Here is a 17,462-nt window from a genome sequence, read left to right on the forward strand (position 1 = left end):
GCTACCAATAATCCAGGAGAAACACTTTGAGTATTCTCACGAGGATGAGATAGGTTATTTTTTCTTATAGCCCCCTCCTGTATTCTGCAGAAGAATGGTGCTGTCTTTAAAGCACTCTTCAGACAAGGATATGGCTTTGGGGAACACAGCAGTAAAAATTTGTGTTCCCATTGGGCTTTTTGTATAGCAGAGTGCACTTTTCAGCATCTTGTATATTATCTGCTCCCTGCATAAAGGAATTCTAAACTAAATTCCTTGCGGGACCTCCCTCCACATAATGCGAAACTTTAATTTCTGCCCTCTGCTTCTTGCATTTGACACAGATTCAAACTGTCTTGCATCAACCATTCTTCCTATTCCCTCAAGATCTTCATGGAGAAAAATTATCTCACCTCTCAGTCTTCTCTTTCAACAGAGTACAGCCCTAATTTCTTTGGTATATTTGGGACAACTAGTTTCCCCCCGTCCATGCATTATTCTGCTTGCTTTTGCTATATCTTTGTCTATCACTATAATAATTCTTTAATCTCAGCTGATCAGAAATTAGGATGATAGTACAGGTATGGCCTGTGCTGTACTAAAGTGGAGTAATTTCTAGAAACTTAAAACCACTACTTGCAAAGATGTCTATAAATTTCTACACATTTATGCACCAGTTTTAGTCTTTCTCTTTCAAATTTCTTCCGCTACTCATGAACTAAATTTTCCTGAACTGCATTTCTGCATAGTATGATATTTCAGAGTCTGGTCCTCTGTTTTGTCCAGCTCCTCATTACTTTAGTTTTATCTAGGTCATTCATCTTCCCATTCACACATGTAGCTTCTTTGTACTGGCAGCGCTCCCTATTTCTGCATTATCTGCAAATATTTTTGCTTTATAGTATTTTCATCTTCCTTAGGCTCCAGATAAATAGTATGAATAAGTGTAACAAATCTAGTCTAGTTCTCATCCATGTAATTCTCTGCTCCTCCATTCAGGTCACACCAAAATAAAAATAAAATAAAAATTTTACCAGCTGGTTAAGACAGGATCATCTCCCTGTTAATCCATGTGCATCCCAATTGATCAAATATTATCTCAGTAAGGGACCCTGGATCCTGCCTCTGATGAGTTTTAATAGCATTTTCTCCACCAGCGCCAGCCATATTGTCATCTGCTTCTTTCTGTCATCTCTGACATGGGAAAGAAATGGCTCAGCACTATGCAATCTGTGGTACTTGAATACCTATTCTCAAAACAACACAGCATGAGGATTTCAGAAATATTCAGAACAATGGCTTGACGATAAGAGATCCAGGGTACACATTACATGAATATCACTTTTCAAAATGGCACAGCAGGAGGATTTCAGAAACACTTAGCTCCTCCTGCTCCTTCAGAATCAGTACAACATACCCTGTTGATAGAGCAAATCAGCCAAGAAGAGCTTCATGTAAAGGAACTCTGATTTTTTGACAGGTCTTTTTGCACATGCACACCTCGGAAACTTCCAGCCTCCTGGAACAATTTGCCACTCATAATTCCCTATTCATAAAACCCTATAAGAAACCTTCCAAAGTTTGCTACTTTCCTTCTTCTCCATGCTGAGAGCATGATCTCAAAGCACCTCTTACATGAGGATACTTTGAAATGGTGAGGGCTATGGTACACATTGCCATATAGTACATGAAAAGTTCTAAAGTATGCAAAAAAGGGTAAACCCACAAACCTCCCATTTCCATTCTGGAGGAAAACTGTGGTGACAAACAAAAGCTGTGGCAGTGATACTGCTTGGTCTTGTGATAGTGCTCATCTACTGCATCGGCAGCCTGCCCCAGGAGAGCCCCCACAGTCCCAGGTAGAGCAGAGTTTGTCATGAGTTGTGGCAGGGCTCATGCAGGCATGGGGTGGTTTCTGCTGCACCCTTCTGCCCCAGCTGCGCAGGAAACCTGTGCACACTTCCAAATACACAGGGCTGCCGTCTGCAGAGGTGAGGGATGATGAGTCACTGTCCGTCCTGACATAACTCTTGGGGCAGTAAATTCCACCTCTGAGTTTAGCCTGTTTTCTTTCACCCCTGGGAAGAGAAGTTCGAGTCGAGCAGTCTGAAAAATACAAAAAGGCTTTGGCTTGTTGGAAAAGACATGAGTGACTGGTCTCAGTTGTGATGTCCAAATTCTCTTTACACGACCAGTGTTTCCCTCCAGCTGGGAACTGGTCCTCCAGTCTGTTGAAAAAGTATGTGGTTTGTAGTAGCTTATAGTGAACATGCTTCAAGTGTGTTTCGTATTGAGCACAATACTGCTTTGATTGGCCTGCTCTTGCTTGATACCTTCTCTTCTTCTGCTGTACTGATCTCCAGGAGAGAGGAGTGTCCAAAAAAAAAAAAAAAAAAAAAAAAGGGCACTTCTGAATAGGGTGATTTCTCCAGGCTAAATCCATTCAGGATGAGACCCTGCACTACACAGTGTGATTAAATCTTCCCTAGGAATATTGTGTGAAGTGACTAATTCAGAGAGCTTCACAATGTTTATGAAGCCAGGGTCCCACATCTGAAACATACCCCTACTTTTATCTATCACAGGGGCTTTTTGGCTCTGACTATTGCTTTCTCTGTGTAGGTTTTATATTTTCCTAGCACTAATGGCAGCGATGTCTGCACAGTTGTATTTAAAGTTGTATCAAAGATATCCAATAATGAGAGCACACTTACAGGGAATTTCAAAGTCATCTCTAAAATATAATTTGGGGCTGAAACTCAGCAAGCAGAATCTCATCCCAGAAGCGAATTCTTTTGTAACATTAAGGGGATTGGGGGTGAGGGGAGAGGGGAGAGGGAAGAGAGAAAATTGCTGTGAAGGTGAACAAAAAAGTGCTTTGTGGGGAAGTGAAGAGACTACCTTCAAAGAGGTTAGAATCCCAAATATTGAAGAGAATATGTGTGTAGACTTAAATCTGACAGACAATTTTCCCTTTGAAAGTCAGTTCCTGCTTAAGTTCACATTGAGTGTCAAGTGTTTGCCCTCTAAATGAAGCCGAGTACTTATTTTTGAAGGTCTGCTCTTCACCACAAGCACTAATTTTTGCTCATAATTAGTTAATTGTGTGCAAACTCTATCTATTAAATAAACCCATGAGTGGGCTCTGAGCAGAAAGCCATATTCAGTTTTCTCACTTCCCACTCTTTTGGAGCGCCCCTGCATGAGGCTGGAGTATCTGATTGATTGAGTAGTTCTGATCAAGAAGCTCATGCTGGACCAGCGTGGACAATTAAGAAATGTGAATCCCTTATCACTATCAGTTCTGAGGGGGAAGAAATGAAAGGCACCACAGTTCTTCTCCCTAGACTCCTTCTGATGTTTCAAAGAGAGATTAATGATCCAGTATTTGAACGCACCAAAATACAACCCTAACAAAACCATGGTAATTATTGTGAGCCTTACTTTTGAAACCATGGTTTGTCTAAGAGAAGAAACTGAAGAGCACAAACCAGAGTAACCATAAGCAGAAATGGAAATATGAAGAAGAAGCACCCAGTAAAACCACATCAGGACAAAATTAACAGATCACTGTGGAGGACTTTTATACTTTCCATGCTGGATTTACTGGGAAAAGAAGAGGCAGAAAGGCTTGATCAGTTAACAACAGCAGCAGCTGGCCAAATGGTGTTGGCCAAGAAGTCAACAAGACTACATTTCCCACTGTCATGGTTTAGTATAGTCTGGGTTTTTAGTAAAGAGGGCTTCAGCCATGGAAATTATTCTCTTGCAAAGAGGTGCTTACAGCTTCCTCTATGACCTAACAGAACCAATCAACTGGCTAGTTTGAATATTGGGAACTTTTTAAAGCCACTTAAGAAGCTTGACACACCTCTGTGATCCACATTTAAGAACAGAGCACGGGAAAGCGTCTCTTGCTTCCAGCTTTCGGACAGGTAACTGGGGAGCCCACACAGACCAGCGGGGCCGGGCCGGGCCCTGCTCGGCTGGGCCAGGCCAGGAGACAGCCATCCTGGAGCTGTGCAGCCCTGCTCCACCCACAGCCCCTGCAGCCTGCTTGGCCAGCCCCGCCCCAGTGCGGCCGAAAATTCATCTGAGGCCACTGCATCTGAGGCCACTGACCAGCAAAGATCATGTGACCAACAGCGATAAGGGAATTCCAGCTGCGGGGCCCGGGTGAGATTAACCCTTTTAGTGTTGTAAGTTCCCTCCAGAACAGATGAAGCCTGCAGACATCAATCCTCTCCCAGGTCAGAGGAAGAGGGAAGGTGAAGGCATGTGAAGAAAACGCCATAGAGATACCAAAGTCAGTAAAGAAGGAAGAGCTGAAACCCTGAGGGAGGAGAAAGAGGAGATGCTTCAAACCTAGAAGCTGAAATTCTGTTGTAAAGCTATGGTGGTGATGGACTATGATATATCAGAGTACCCATTGTAATTTCATGAAAGCGTGGGGGGCTGGAGCGTTCAAACTGCAACTGTGAGCGAAAGTACCTGTGCTGAAATAAGCAAATGTTGAAGTAGCTGTAATTTGATGAGAAGCATGAACAGAGAGAGATGAAAGTGAGGAGGACCCTTGCTCCCAGGGAAGGAGAAGACCTCTGTTCCTAGAGATGAAGATGCTCCCAGAGATAGGTGAAGAGAACCTCTGCTTCTGAACAGCTCATCCTTAAAATGGTACCCCATTTGCAAAGATTGGACCCTTGAAAACAGTTGTGAGGAAAGCTGTAAGTCGGGGAAAGGGACTCTCACACGCGAGCAGAGAACCAACCCAGGCGGTTGGTTGTCTCACTGTGACATTGAAGCCATGAGAGAGCTGTTTCTTGTGGAGATGTCTCCACAGCATGAGCAAGAGAGACTCCTCTCCCTGAGTGAACTGAAAAAGATTATTATAGAGGTGGTAACCTAACTGGAAATCTCAAGGGTTGTCTTTTTACATTGTCAGTGGGAGAAGTGAGAAAGGTGGGGGGAGGAGAAGTGTTCTGAAGGTTTAGTCTGACTTTTTTTTCTTTCTTTTCGGTCTGTTAATAAACTTCTTTATATTCTTTTAAGTTTTGTGCCTGCTTTGCTTTCTCCTAATTCTTCTCTCACAGAAGGAAAATAAGTAAGTAATCAAATGCAAAACAGGGAATTTGTCGGTTTCCCAAAGAGGACCGTTTTGCCTCAGCCCAAATGAAAATAAAACAAGCCATTGGATGGACTTCCCATCTATATTGGAAAACAGAGAGTGAACTCTTGGTTTGGACCGTGCCAACCATCTCCAATGTGCTTCCATGCATTTTCAGTTCAGGATTAAAGCCAGGTACCATTGCTGCGACGGATGGCAGCACCTATGACTCCTGGCAGAGACTGCTCTGCGAGAGGATGGATCAGGCAGCAAGCAAGCCCTGCCCCTTCCCCACAGAGTTGCACTCTCTGACAGCTGCCAAGATTCTTTTCGCATACAGGGAATTAAGTTTCACAGACGCCTGTGAGTTCAGTATTGCATCTATTCTGAGAAATTGATTATATCCAGGCCAAGGAGAGCAAGGCAAAAACGTGCCTGGAGATCTGCCCAAGGTCACATCATTAATCTGTTGGAGAGCTTGAAAGGAGGAGAGATAGATCTGCTGGCTTCTGCTCCTTTGATTAATAACCAAACCAACATGCCCCCTCTTACACCCTGGTCTAAATCCAAGTTAATTAAACCAACTTTGGGTGTGAACATTATTAAATCAGTTGAAACCTGGCTAATATCAAATTAACTTGCACCTGCAGATGTAGAGCCACCAGTCAAACTGCCATAACCTGTTCTGAAACAGAAATGCACGAATCCCCACAGTGGACCCACTACTGCATCTGGTTTGGTGTTGAATGACACCTCTGCAGACCAGTGCTTTGGCCATCCTGGGAAAAGCTGTGCATGGCACAAGGAAGGTAAGAAAAGAAAAGCCAGGCCATGCCTAGTGATATGGAGCCAATACAAGAGGATGTAACTGGCAGCTCTAAATTTTCAGTTGAAAGACTTATCTTTGCAAAATATATAACAGTGCAGCTGTAATTATTAGGAATTGGGATTATCTATTCAAACAGTTGAGTAGCCTGGGGAAGTAAGAAGTGAAGGGAGACACAGAGTCTCTAATTAAATCAGCTGACCTAGTTGGGAGAAACAAACTATGGCTCCCATCAGCCATTCTTTGTGTCCAAAATGAAAGCCACAGACTTTGTGCTAAGAGCGGGCTAGAAACAATTGCTCTGAGTGTTCAACCTTCCACAAAGCTACTCAGCAGAGTCATGACTTGCATGTGATACAGCGTGTGTAAATACAGGTACCTGAATCTCACTGTACCTCTGTTTGCTTTGTTTTATGTCTCCTAAAACAACAAAAAAATGCAGCCAAGGCCCTTCTTACTCATCTCAAACGTTGCCGTGTCATGGCAGCTGCCTGGTCTTGACCATCACCACTTAGCAGCTTTCGGGTCAGTGTTTCCTGGCTATGCTGATATGCCTTGTGGCTTAATTACAACAGGAGCAGTGACTGCTTTAAAGAGAAGTTCCTTTGAGGAACAAAGTGGTGAAAAGAGTCTGGCTTATAGAAGCACTTGAAAGGAAATACCAGGTACCAAGTGCTTTGGTCGAGAGGCTCTGTTTTCCTGGCTGTGGGCAAAACATAGAAGGGAAGCCAAGAGAAGAGTCACATCAGTACTCGGCATCATTCTTTGCTCAATTCTTTACACTGAAGATTCTTGTGGATGGAAATTAGGTTCCCATCAGAGATAGATATTGCCAGAATTAGCAGCAAAAAAGTCTGGTCTTGCCATCAGAGGTTCATTAGCATACAAACTGTCTCTGTAAGTGAGAATTGTGTCACTCACTGATGCTGTGCTCCATTGTCTTCTGTGTTACTGTGCACAGGCAGAACAGTCCGCCTACCCTTACTCTGGGATAATTCACACTCAGCTCATCCCAGTGATATGGAGAGAAAGACCAGAGAGTGAGGGGTTGTTTAGGAAGAAACTAAAACTTTATGCAAATTATACTTTACAAGCGTGAAAAACAACTAGATGGAAGCAAATCAAGATAAATAGGGGGAGGAGAACGGTTAATTACCTTGCACTTTGCAAGGACTGTGTTAGCCTCAGTGTCTTGGGGTGACCTTATGATGTGTATCCCATATCGCTGCCTATGCCCAGAAATTAATTATTGGCCTTTCTATGCCTCTGAACTGAGCCTGAGAGGGGGAAGAAAAAAACTGAGCAAAACTTTCTCAAAGCAGTTTGAAACTTGTTCAAGGTCACATAAAGATAGCAGGTTTTTTTTTCCAGCTGGGGCAGGGGGGAGCGAGGAAGCACCCGGCTGGCAGTTTTTTTTCCAGTCAGCTTTTGGCCAGTTTTGTTCCAGTTCCTTGTTCTCGGGAGAGAGGCTGAGAGCTGAACTTTTCCTTCTCTGGAATTTCGGATTTTCTCCCTTTTCTACTGGACTGCCTGATTGCTGTAACATCAGAGCACATCGGGAGGACTTTCCACCGGGCACAGAGGGCCTGGCCCTGGGCCAAGCCCCAGCTCCGAGGAGACCAAAGGGAGGACTCGAACACTTTCCCAGGTTTTTCCTCTACAGCGAAAGATTTTACCATTTAACATTATTTTCCTTTCCCGTGTGCTTGTTAAATAAATAGTTTTATCTTCTTCACTTTCCTTCGAGGAAAATTTATTTTTTTTCCCGAACCTGGTGGGGGGAGGGGTGGTTGTGCCTTCTCTCAGAGTATATATACATTTCTAAATTTGGCCAAACCGGAACACTCAGATAGGCTCTCCTCAGTGTGGGATAGATAATTCCCAACAATATCACCACAGTGCTCTCAGAAAGATAACGCTGAAAAGGGAAACCAATTTTAAGGAAAACAATGTTATTTAAAAAGACAGAGATTTCACTGTATGGTCATTTTGAAGTGGGCAAATTAACAATTAAAAAGACTCTCATGTGCCATAATCTCTGATTGTTTTATTTTAATAGCTATCTCAGTACAGAGGATTCTCTTCAGTAACTAGAGATCTCATTTCTGTTAATTTTGTGCAACTCTAAAGGAGTCACTGATGTTCATTTGTAACTTGCCACACACCCCCTCCCCCATCATTGCTTCTTCTAAGAATATGTCTCTTGAAAGCACACTGATTATCAGTGGAATTTCTCTACTTACTTTAGCTTTTGCAGTCCAAACTATAACTGCTGACCAGTTAGAAAGTGGCCAAGAGAATGCATAACAAATATAACGTCAGAAAACTATCCCCTTTTCCCAACTGTGCTCCACACTGTTTCACCATCTGGAAGCACTGAGAAGGACAAAAAATGCTTGCACAAACCTGCATCCAGACATCAACTCTCAGGAGGACAAATTTCAGCTTCTCTGACTCTCCAATACAGCATTATCTGAGGGCCTGGATGCATTTTAATAAAAAATCCTTTATGTGCTTACGTACTGCTTAGGCTTAAAGGAGGTGAGAGATGAAGTCAGACTTTTACAGGTGTTAGCTGCTTCAGTAGACTCTTGTGGGTATAGACCTAAGTGTTTACTCATGTCCACACATGACATCTGTGGTGGAATCAGAAATGGACCATCTCTTGCCAGAAGAGCACATTAACAGGTTAACATTAAAACATCCATCTTTTCTAATGGTGATACCAATTTCCACAAACCTTCTGCCATGAGAGTGTTACACCAGCAGAGAGGTATTGGGAACAAGCCCTTGCAATTGCAGCAAAAGCAGCCCATCTAAAAAAGATATGTCTTTCTGAAGAGTTAAAAGAGGGGGGAACCCGACAGCCTCTTAAAATAAACACAGAAATCTACAGATACATATACATACACAGAATAGAATACTGTTCATTTATGAACTTGACCACTAGTGGCAGAGCCAACACAGAATCTGTTTTGAAACCAGTGGAAACAGGAGACGTGGCTATGTGTCACATCCTGTACAGAAATGGTCACTTTACCTCTGCAATGAGCTAAATACATTAATCAATAAAGGGTTAAAGGAATAACTGAACCATACAGCTTTCCAGGCTGGTTATATCTAACCCATAAACACAATTTTGATTTCGGGGGACCTACGCTTCCTTTTCTCTTTGAAACCTGACCTCACTGCTCTGGCTTCTGTTATGCAGAATGCTAATTATCCTGCAGAAATGATACTGCAAGGCTCTGGGTATGCCCATGCTGTGACTTGAGGGCATGGGTTTCGGTGCTTTAGACATCATTAGGGCGAGTCAAAGTTTTATCTGAAACTTTATAACATGAAAAATTACTGTCTCCCCAGAAATAAATTATTTCTTATACATTTTTCATTTTATAATTTTTTGGGGATGTCAAGTAAAACAATTTTTCACTTTTCCAGTTTTTGGACTTCTCTATTCCTTTTTCCTCTCCACTTTTAATCCATAGAAGAAAGGAAAATGGGCAGATAAAACTAACATTTAAAAATACTTAAAAGGTGGTGAGAGAAATAACTAATGAACACCCAAAAGCTACAACAAACCAGTTTAAATTTTCTTTGTAAATAATTTTAAGAAGTTGAATTTTAAAATTTTTTAATATTTATATTATACACATTGCCTCTTTTTTGGCAGCTCTGATCATAATACGTGTTCTCCGGACTACAAAACATTAAACCAGTGTTTCACTACAAAGCCTGTAACTGAGGGCAGCTTCCTAGAAAACCCATTGAAGAGACAGTTTCCTAGCAATCCCATTGAAATAAATGCTTTCCTCCATTCTGATCAAAAGGATGGAATCCATATGTCCACTAAAAATGTATATATCCTTATCTGCTCAAGGAAGATAAATCTATGTATATTTGCTCATTTTTTTCCCCTTTCATAATTCATTGTCAGAGGACTTGGAACAGCAAAAGAAATAAAACACAAAATGTAGCTATGGATCATAAAGTATTTTACAGAGGTAGATCGGAATAATTTTATCCCCTTCTACAAATGAAGCTGTTGAAGCACAGAGAAGAAAAGCAGTGCACTGGAGTCAGTGACTATCCAGGTTTCTTAATTCCTGCCACTATTTGCTGTCCATTAAACCTCATCCACAGAGTGTTCAGGACTGGGTGGAAGAAGCATCCCTTGGCATTCTCCCTACTAGGCCAGAAATGAAAACAAATTACGTCTCCTGGGAAATTGCTTCTACTGGAAGAAGACTTTCCAAGTTGGAAGGAACAGAAATGTTACTGAGATTTTCATCCCAAACAAGAATAGCCAACAAATCTGACATGGTACCAGTCTTGGGTATTATTTTGCTGGCCCTTGGAGCACAGGACAAGTCCCAGTGTCCATCTGCCAAGACCTAAGTGCTGTAGTCAGATCCCCAAATAAAAAGAGACACAGTTTTGCCCAAGAGCTAGAAAGCTGGCTAGACAATGATCCAAATTTTTTTTAAGAGAGACTTTGGTATGCTAATTCACACCTTGCAGCTCCAATTCTACACCAAAAAGCTGCGGACAATAATCATTCTCCTGTTAATGAGAAATAGTTTGCAATTTCCCTAGAATGAGCCCAGCAGGAGAGCCAGGTGTTATTAGCACCACCTGGCAGGCTAACTTTATGTGCCTACAAGTCCAAGAACAAGCAGTGATGCCAATACACTACCATTTTTCTAAAATGTGTGGCTCTGCAACTCTAGTGAGCTCCCCTGCCTAGAGGGAAATAACTTTGTAGAAATAAGTGTTCTAGCAAATGGGGAGCATGCCCCAGTTCATCACATCCTAGTAGCTAAGACAGTCCCTGATATCCAGCCTATTTATGTTGTCTTCAGATAACCAAACTCATAGCATTACAGAATCATCTCTTCACAGGGGGCATACAGATTACCCTTAAAGGGAGAAGTCAGACTTGATAGTCAGGTCATACAAAGCTTTTGAAGGACTTCTTCCACCTCATTCAGAAATCCAGATACAACAGCCAGCTCTCGAGGACATTGCTTGGCTTTGAGATATGCCCTGAAGGGCTACAGTAGGTCCAGAAATCAATGAGTAGCTCGAACCTCATCATAAACACACTGTAGGCTTTTTTCACCTGTGACAGCTATATTGAGGATAATTTCATATTACTTAAGTGCTTCAGAACAATCATGTGTGAGAGGATGCACTAATGTGAGAATTGTTTACACAAAACCACACAGCAGACTTCAGCACTGTAGGATACGTAGCAAGTTTTTCTCTTTGCTGATGGGTAATGCTGCATACCAAGAAAAGCAGCAGTTCCTACAGCTATATTGTGTATGTGTATGTCAAGCAAACGCACTGGTGGGAGTGATGGGTGGTTTCAGGAATGTGCAGCCATCTCCCACTTGCACTGGGCAGGAGGCAATTTTGGGTCATTCAGAAGAGAGGAGGAAAATGGAACACAGTGAAGAGCACAGCAAGAAGACTATACCTTCCCCTGGTGTTTCCACCTTTCAAGTTCAACAGGGATTTTCCCTCTCTTCCCATGCATGGGGGACCCTGGGAACCCAAAGTACAGCAGGCCACTTGAAGGCATGGCCCATGGAAAATTTCAGCCCCCTTGGAAAAGCCAGCAGGATCTGATTAACTGAGTGAGAAGGTGGAAAGTATGTGTGTCACCCGTGTTAACCTTGCTCTTGTATTTATGTCTCCTACACTCGCCTAACAGCAGGAAATCTCTTTTGCTACTGTACAAAAGAAATTTCACTCTGCTTTGTGGTATGTACAGCTTACAGCACAATGATCCTCCTTCAAACAATGATGAAAACTCTCCTAAACTATATTGCTGTGTAGGATTCAAGGAACAGTATGATGTAGGGATATATATGTCTGTATATCTGATAGGAAGAGATATATATTTTTACCTTTGTAGGATTTATAAAGCACAATTTGAGAAGGATCTGTTTCTATCAGTTGTTACCAGTCAGCATCCCAAACACATAGAGAGTAAAAGCTGAACAGGATACCAGTAAGGCCTACAGCCCACTCAAGGAATAGGTTTGCAAAGGATACAATTTCAAATTTTACTTTAAAGATACTATTAATTTCTTTTTTATAAAGAAATTTCTTGCCACTCTTAGCTCAAGGTCAAAGGTTTTGTTTGAAAATTTGAAATTAAAGAGACAATAACTGGATGAGGTGATGAAATTCATCGAATCACTCATTCAAAATGTTTCTGTGGTGAAAAGCTGCATCCCACCAGCACTGCACACTAACCTGACAAGTATATGGTGCACACAGCAGTCCCTTATTGCTCAATTTCATTTCCTTATGGTGTCTGGTTAGCAAGCAATAGCCAGGATATGCCATCCCTCTTAACTCACTGTAAGTAGCAAAGCAAATTCTCCTCCCTTTATGTCTTGTTTTAAAGGCAAACTCCTTCAACTCCAATCAAACTAACTGTTCACAAGACACTTTGATCCCCAGCATGTACTCCCAACACATGCTGAATAATGCCAGACTTTGCTCCCATAAACAAATCCCAACAAGCGCCACTGTACTGTTTCCAGTCTTGTCTGGCAGTAGTCAGCCCAGGCAGGATCTGAGAGAGTCGTTTCACTTCACACACAGCTCTCAATGAATGCCACCATCTGCTTTTAGGTGGTTAAACAACCTCTACATTGGGTCTGAAAATATCCATCAAATCCTGCAGTTTCTGACATGGGATAATTTCAGCTTTCTGCTATACCAGCCCTGGCCAACTGTAATAGACTTGCTCCAGACTTATACGAGTGGGAAAGGGAAGAAGTCTGATCTATGGTGGTTTCCCTCAGAAGGGCTCAGGGCCAACGATCCTTTAGCACTCCCAGCCCCATGCACAGACACTCATCCCCTAAATTGTACTGATGGTGTAAGGGAGCACATGGTGACCTGGGGTGCTTGGTTTACCCAAGTCTGCAAAAAAATGCAAAGAGCAAGGTGGGGCAGGGAATACTTTTAACCTACATCAGCTTTGTCTCCCCATTTCAGCCTACAGCCTGAAAACGCCATCCAACCCACGGACAAACTGATCCAGAACAGCAAAGACATCCAAACACTCTTTATGGGCTTCATACTAAATAATTTGCCTTCACTCTCCCGAGAGTCCTATGAAGACCCAGCTTTAATCAACCCCTTGGACTCCTTCCTACCACACTGCTAAATAGGGCAGAGCTGGGGACCAGCTACACCTTGTTCCTGCAGCCTTTTCTTCTGCTGGATCAGGACCACTGTATGGTGAAGTGGCTGCCATAGCAGCCTTGTTAAACCACTCCCTGGACATGCTACTCAAATAGTGTCTTGCAGAGATCTAAGTGATTTGCCACTCCTGAGCCAGCATCTACATGAACACTTACGTAATTATCCTTATCTATTAATTGATTGATCTTTACTAATTTCTGGTATATCCAAAAATACAATACTGATGACATTTGGTTATCATACACAAGAGCAAGAGATGACACAGACATAGTAACTCTGACATCAATCTCCAGTATTGCTAAAGAGTGAATTATGAAAAAGACGCCTGGGCATTAATATTCCCCAGATGAAGAAATACGTCATATGTCATAATATGTCCAAAACTAGGTTACTGCAGCAATCTTCAGACTTTTCAGATCAGATTGGTGTTCTAAATATGCTTATTTTCTAACTTTTCAATGCAGACAGGTGACAATAATTGTATGATCATAGTTACAAACCAGATGTGGTTGCTTATGGTAGTTTTCAGCAGATGCAAGGGATACTTAGAGGCATCAGCTTTACCCCAGCAGAGCTGTGGAAATTAGGATTGGCTTCTTTGCAGGAATTTAGGGGGTATAAATATCCACAAGCAACAGGTATTTATTTCTATGCCTGCAGGTAAAAACAAGTGGTAATAGTAATTGCAAAGCAATATATTTATAATTGCAATAGATCATACCCTTCGAGGGTAGACTTCAAGATTAGTTTCTGAGTCCTGAAGCATACTAAACAGTTCTTCTAGCAAGATACAGTATGCTCTCAGCAACATAAAAGAAGGAAGTACCTGGTTAGAAACACACACGCTTGAAAATGGGTTTAACACTTCCGCGTACCTGCTATGGAAGCTTGCTCTGATAAAATCCATATGAAGAAAAAGGTGTCATTTGTTCAAAATGTTGCTGACTGTATGGCATTGCCCACTGCACCTCCATTTCATCACCAGACATGGGACAGAACTGGCCTCCTGACACAATGGTGCACAGAGAAACAGCCACAGCACAGGTGCTGCCCTGCTCAGTCGCCACGCACAGACTTCGCTGACAGCTGTGCAAGGGCCGGAGCCCACTGCCAGCAAGAGCTCAGATCAGAGTGCAAGTGCTCACTCACTAAGCCAGGGCCACTAGTACTCTCCATGGACCACTCCCAGAAAAAAACATAGACCTGAAGCATATTTATTAACTTGTACAATCTGCTTTTGTGGTTTTGCAAAGATTATGAAATAAGCAGTCCTTTTTTGAAAACCCCAGGAGAAAGACTCCTTAATCTATTTATTAATCCAGTTTTATCCTACAACTGCATGCCTTATATACCTTACCAAGAATTTCACCAGAGCTATCATTTGATGTTTTCATTTAAGTACTTCTCAGAATTAAAAACAAAATCCTCCTTCTCTTGTGTTTACACCCTCCCAATTTTTCCCTTATACAAGTGCTTATTAAGCCATCTTAGCTGAAATATTTTTGTCCACTTTTGGTTTTTTGGTGCACTCCTACAAACCTTTTTCTGAAGAACCCCTTGTCTAGAAAACTGGGATTTTGTAGCAACAACTACGAGAAAACCATGACTCAAGCCCAAAACACTTTGTTTTGAAGCATGGGCCTAGTATCACATTACCTCCTTGCATTCTGTAACATCAGACTGTGCCTCACATGGTGGGAAAGTCCTGAGGTACTGGGCATTTTTCAAGAGAATGAATGGTGAATCACAGCAGCTTTAGGCAGAGCCAGGACACAGCTTAGCTGACAGGAGAAAATAAAAATCAACAGACCTGTAACTCCCAGGAAGCACTCTCAGATGTGGACTCAAGGGAGAAGGAGGCAAAGACAGTAACAGAGACTAAAGTGTTTTTACTGCCCTACTGGCTTCTGCCTTTGCCCTCTCCTGGCCTTGCCCTGATGCTTCATGTTCCACCCTCGTGCTTACGGCTCACGCTCTTGCTGTTGCACACCATTCCAGCCCCTTATGGCTCCTCTGGCTCTAAAGGCAAGTTGAATCCAATGCAACAGCTCTACAATAGAGTTTGTGTCAAGGTGTGCATGTGCACACATATGTGTGTCTGACATACCTTCCCACCTTGGATGCCTTTAACACGAGGCCAATCCCTACTGCAGAACTCAAGGCAAAGGGCATGTCCCTGTGTAGGGGAGTGAGCGAGGCTAAGCCATCCTGGTCCCTTATAACTACATGAAGAGAGCAGAGTATCTCCACTGAAAATGTTTCTATATTCAAGCATGCATTTCTTAGAGGAAACACCATTTTCTATGGAAAGTACGCACCCGTTGCAAATAATAAAGGGGTACTTCTGCAAAAACCTGTTTCTCTATAACATGGCAGATTTTCACCCTGACCTACTCAGATCTTATTGACAACTCTCAGACTAGGCTTTCAACTAATTCCTTCAGGCTGTATCCACAAGGATTCTGCTTACCCTCTAGAGTCAGAGTGTCAGTACAGCATCACATCAATCATATTGCCCCTCTTTGGACCTGGCCCAGGTGTGTGCTCTGGTCAATGTGTATGTAGGGCTTCTCTGCAGCTTCCAGACATCCCAGGGGATCTGTGATGGGGAAACAAGTGTTCTTCAGCTTACTGGTGACATCCAAAGAAATGAAGGGGGAAAAATTGAAGGAAAAAGATACACCAAAACCTTCAGCATGTGGGGTTGGCCCAGGGCAAAGAGGAGCCTGCCTTTTGATACCATCTTTCACAGTTCCCTTCTGGACAAAATGTCCAGCACACAGATGGACAAACACATCATGCAACACATCACAGCTGAGCAACTGGCTCACCAGTCAGGCACAGAGGCTCGTAGTGAATGGGGTGACATCAGACTGGTGACTTGTCAGCAGTAGGGTTCCACAGGGCTCCACCCCCAGCCCTGAGCTCTTCAAAATCTTCACAAACAACTCGAACACAGAAGTGGAAGGGATACTGAGCAAGTTCACAGATGATACAAAACTGGGAGGAGCTGCCGACTCCCTCAAGGACAGGGAGGCCCTGGAGGGAGACCTCAACAAATGAGAGGGTTAAGCAATCACCAACCATATGAAGTTCAACAAGGGAGTGCTGGATCCTGCACCCAGGATGGGGCAACCCTGGATGTACAGGCAGACTGGGGAATGAGATGCTGGAAAGCAGTGCCATGGAAAGGGATGTGGGGCTCCTGGTCCCTGGCAAGCTGAACATGAGCCAGCAGTGCCCTGGCAGCCAAGAGGGCCAAGCATGTCCTGGGGGGCATCAGGCACAGCATCGCCAGGTGGGCAAGGGAGGGGATTGTCCAGCTCTGGTCTGCACTGGGGCAGCCTCATCTTGAGCCCTGGGGGCAGTTTTGGGTGCCACAATATAAAAAAGACATTAAAGTATTAGAGAGTGTCCAAAGGAGGGCAAGAAAGATGGTGAAGGGCCTTGAGGAGAAACCATATGAGAAGTGGCTGAGGTTACTGGGTTTGTTGAGCCTGGAGGAGACTGAGGGGAGACCTCATCACAGTCTGAAGATTCCTTACAAGGGGAAGGGGGGGTGGGCACTGATGTCTGTGGTGACCAGTGACAGGACCTGAGGGAATGACCTGAAGTTGTATCAGGGAAGGTTTAGGCTGGATATCAGGAAAAGGTTCTTCACCCAGAGGGTGATTGGGCACTGGAACAGGCTCCCCAAGGAAGTGGCCACAGCACCAAGCCTGGTAGGGTTCAAGAAGTGTTTGGACAATGCTCTCAGGCACAGGGTGTGACTCTTGGGGATGGTGCTGTACAGGGCCAGGAGCAGGACTCCGTGTTCCTTGTGGGTCTCTTCTAGCTCAACATATTTTGTGATTCCCTCAGGGCACCTCCACAACAAGTGGTAACAGATCCCAGCTTGGGCAGTATCCATTATCAACATGGGGCAGGCATGTACTCCCTCCTGCTTCTCCTCCATATCCGCTTGGGCAGTGGGCATTACTTGTTTCTCACTCACCATGCCAAATTGCAGATATTAAATTATACTCAGAAGGGCCTGTAAAATACAAGCAAAGCCAAATAAGAAACATAGCTCAGAAATTTATCTTAAAAAAAAAGAAAGGAAACAAGCAAACTACTATAAAGGCTATGGAATTAAAACAATGTCTTTTCCCAGATTCATGCTGAGCTCTAGGTGCATGCAACATTTCATGCAAATCAGATGTAATTTACTGTGTGATTTGTTTCTTCAATAAAAAAAGTGAGAATATGGAGAACAATAATTTTTCTACATTTTAGCTACACATTTCTCCATAAATAGCATAACTATTATAATGACTTCTCACA

At 43.0% G+C, this 17,462-nt stretch overlaps 1 long non-coding RNA gene across 1 annotated transcript in view; it reads right to left on the minus strand.

Moving 5' to 3' along the window:
- Window positions 1–16,424, minus strand: part of LOC116440778 — a 37,599-nt gene extending 21,175 nt beyond the window's left edge. Inside the window, exons 1-2 of the long non-coding RNA XR_004238757.1 lie at window positions 15,971–16,424; window positions 15,610–15,738 (exon numbers count right to left, since the gene is read on the minus strand). This is a non-coding gene — a long non-coding RNA (uncharacterized LOC116440778). The remainder of the gene's footprint in view (window positions 1–15,609; window positions 15,739–15,970) is intronic.
- Window positions 16,425–17,462: the final 1,038 nt, after the last annotated feature.

The sequence above is a fragment of the Corvus moneduloides genome, chromosome 3 (genome assembly GCF_009650955.1).
Source record: "Corvus moneduloides isolate bCorMon1 chromosome 3, bCorMon1.pri, whole genome shotgun sequence".
Taxonomy (NCBI): Eukaryota; Metazoa; Chordata; class Aves; order Passeriformes; family Corvidae; genus Corvus; species Corvus moneduloides.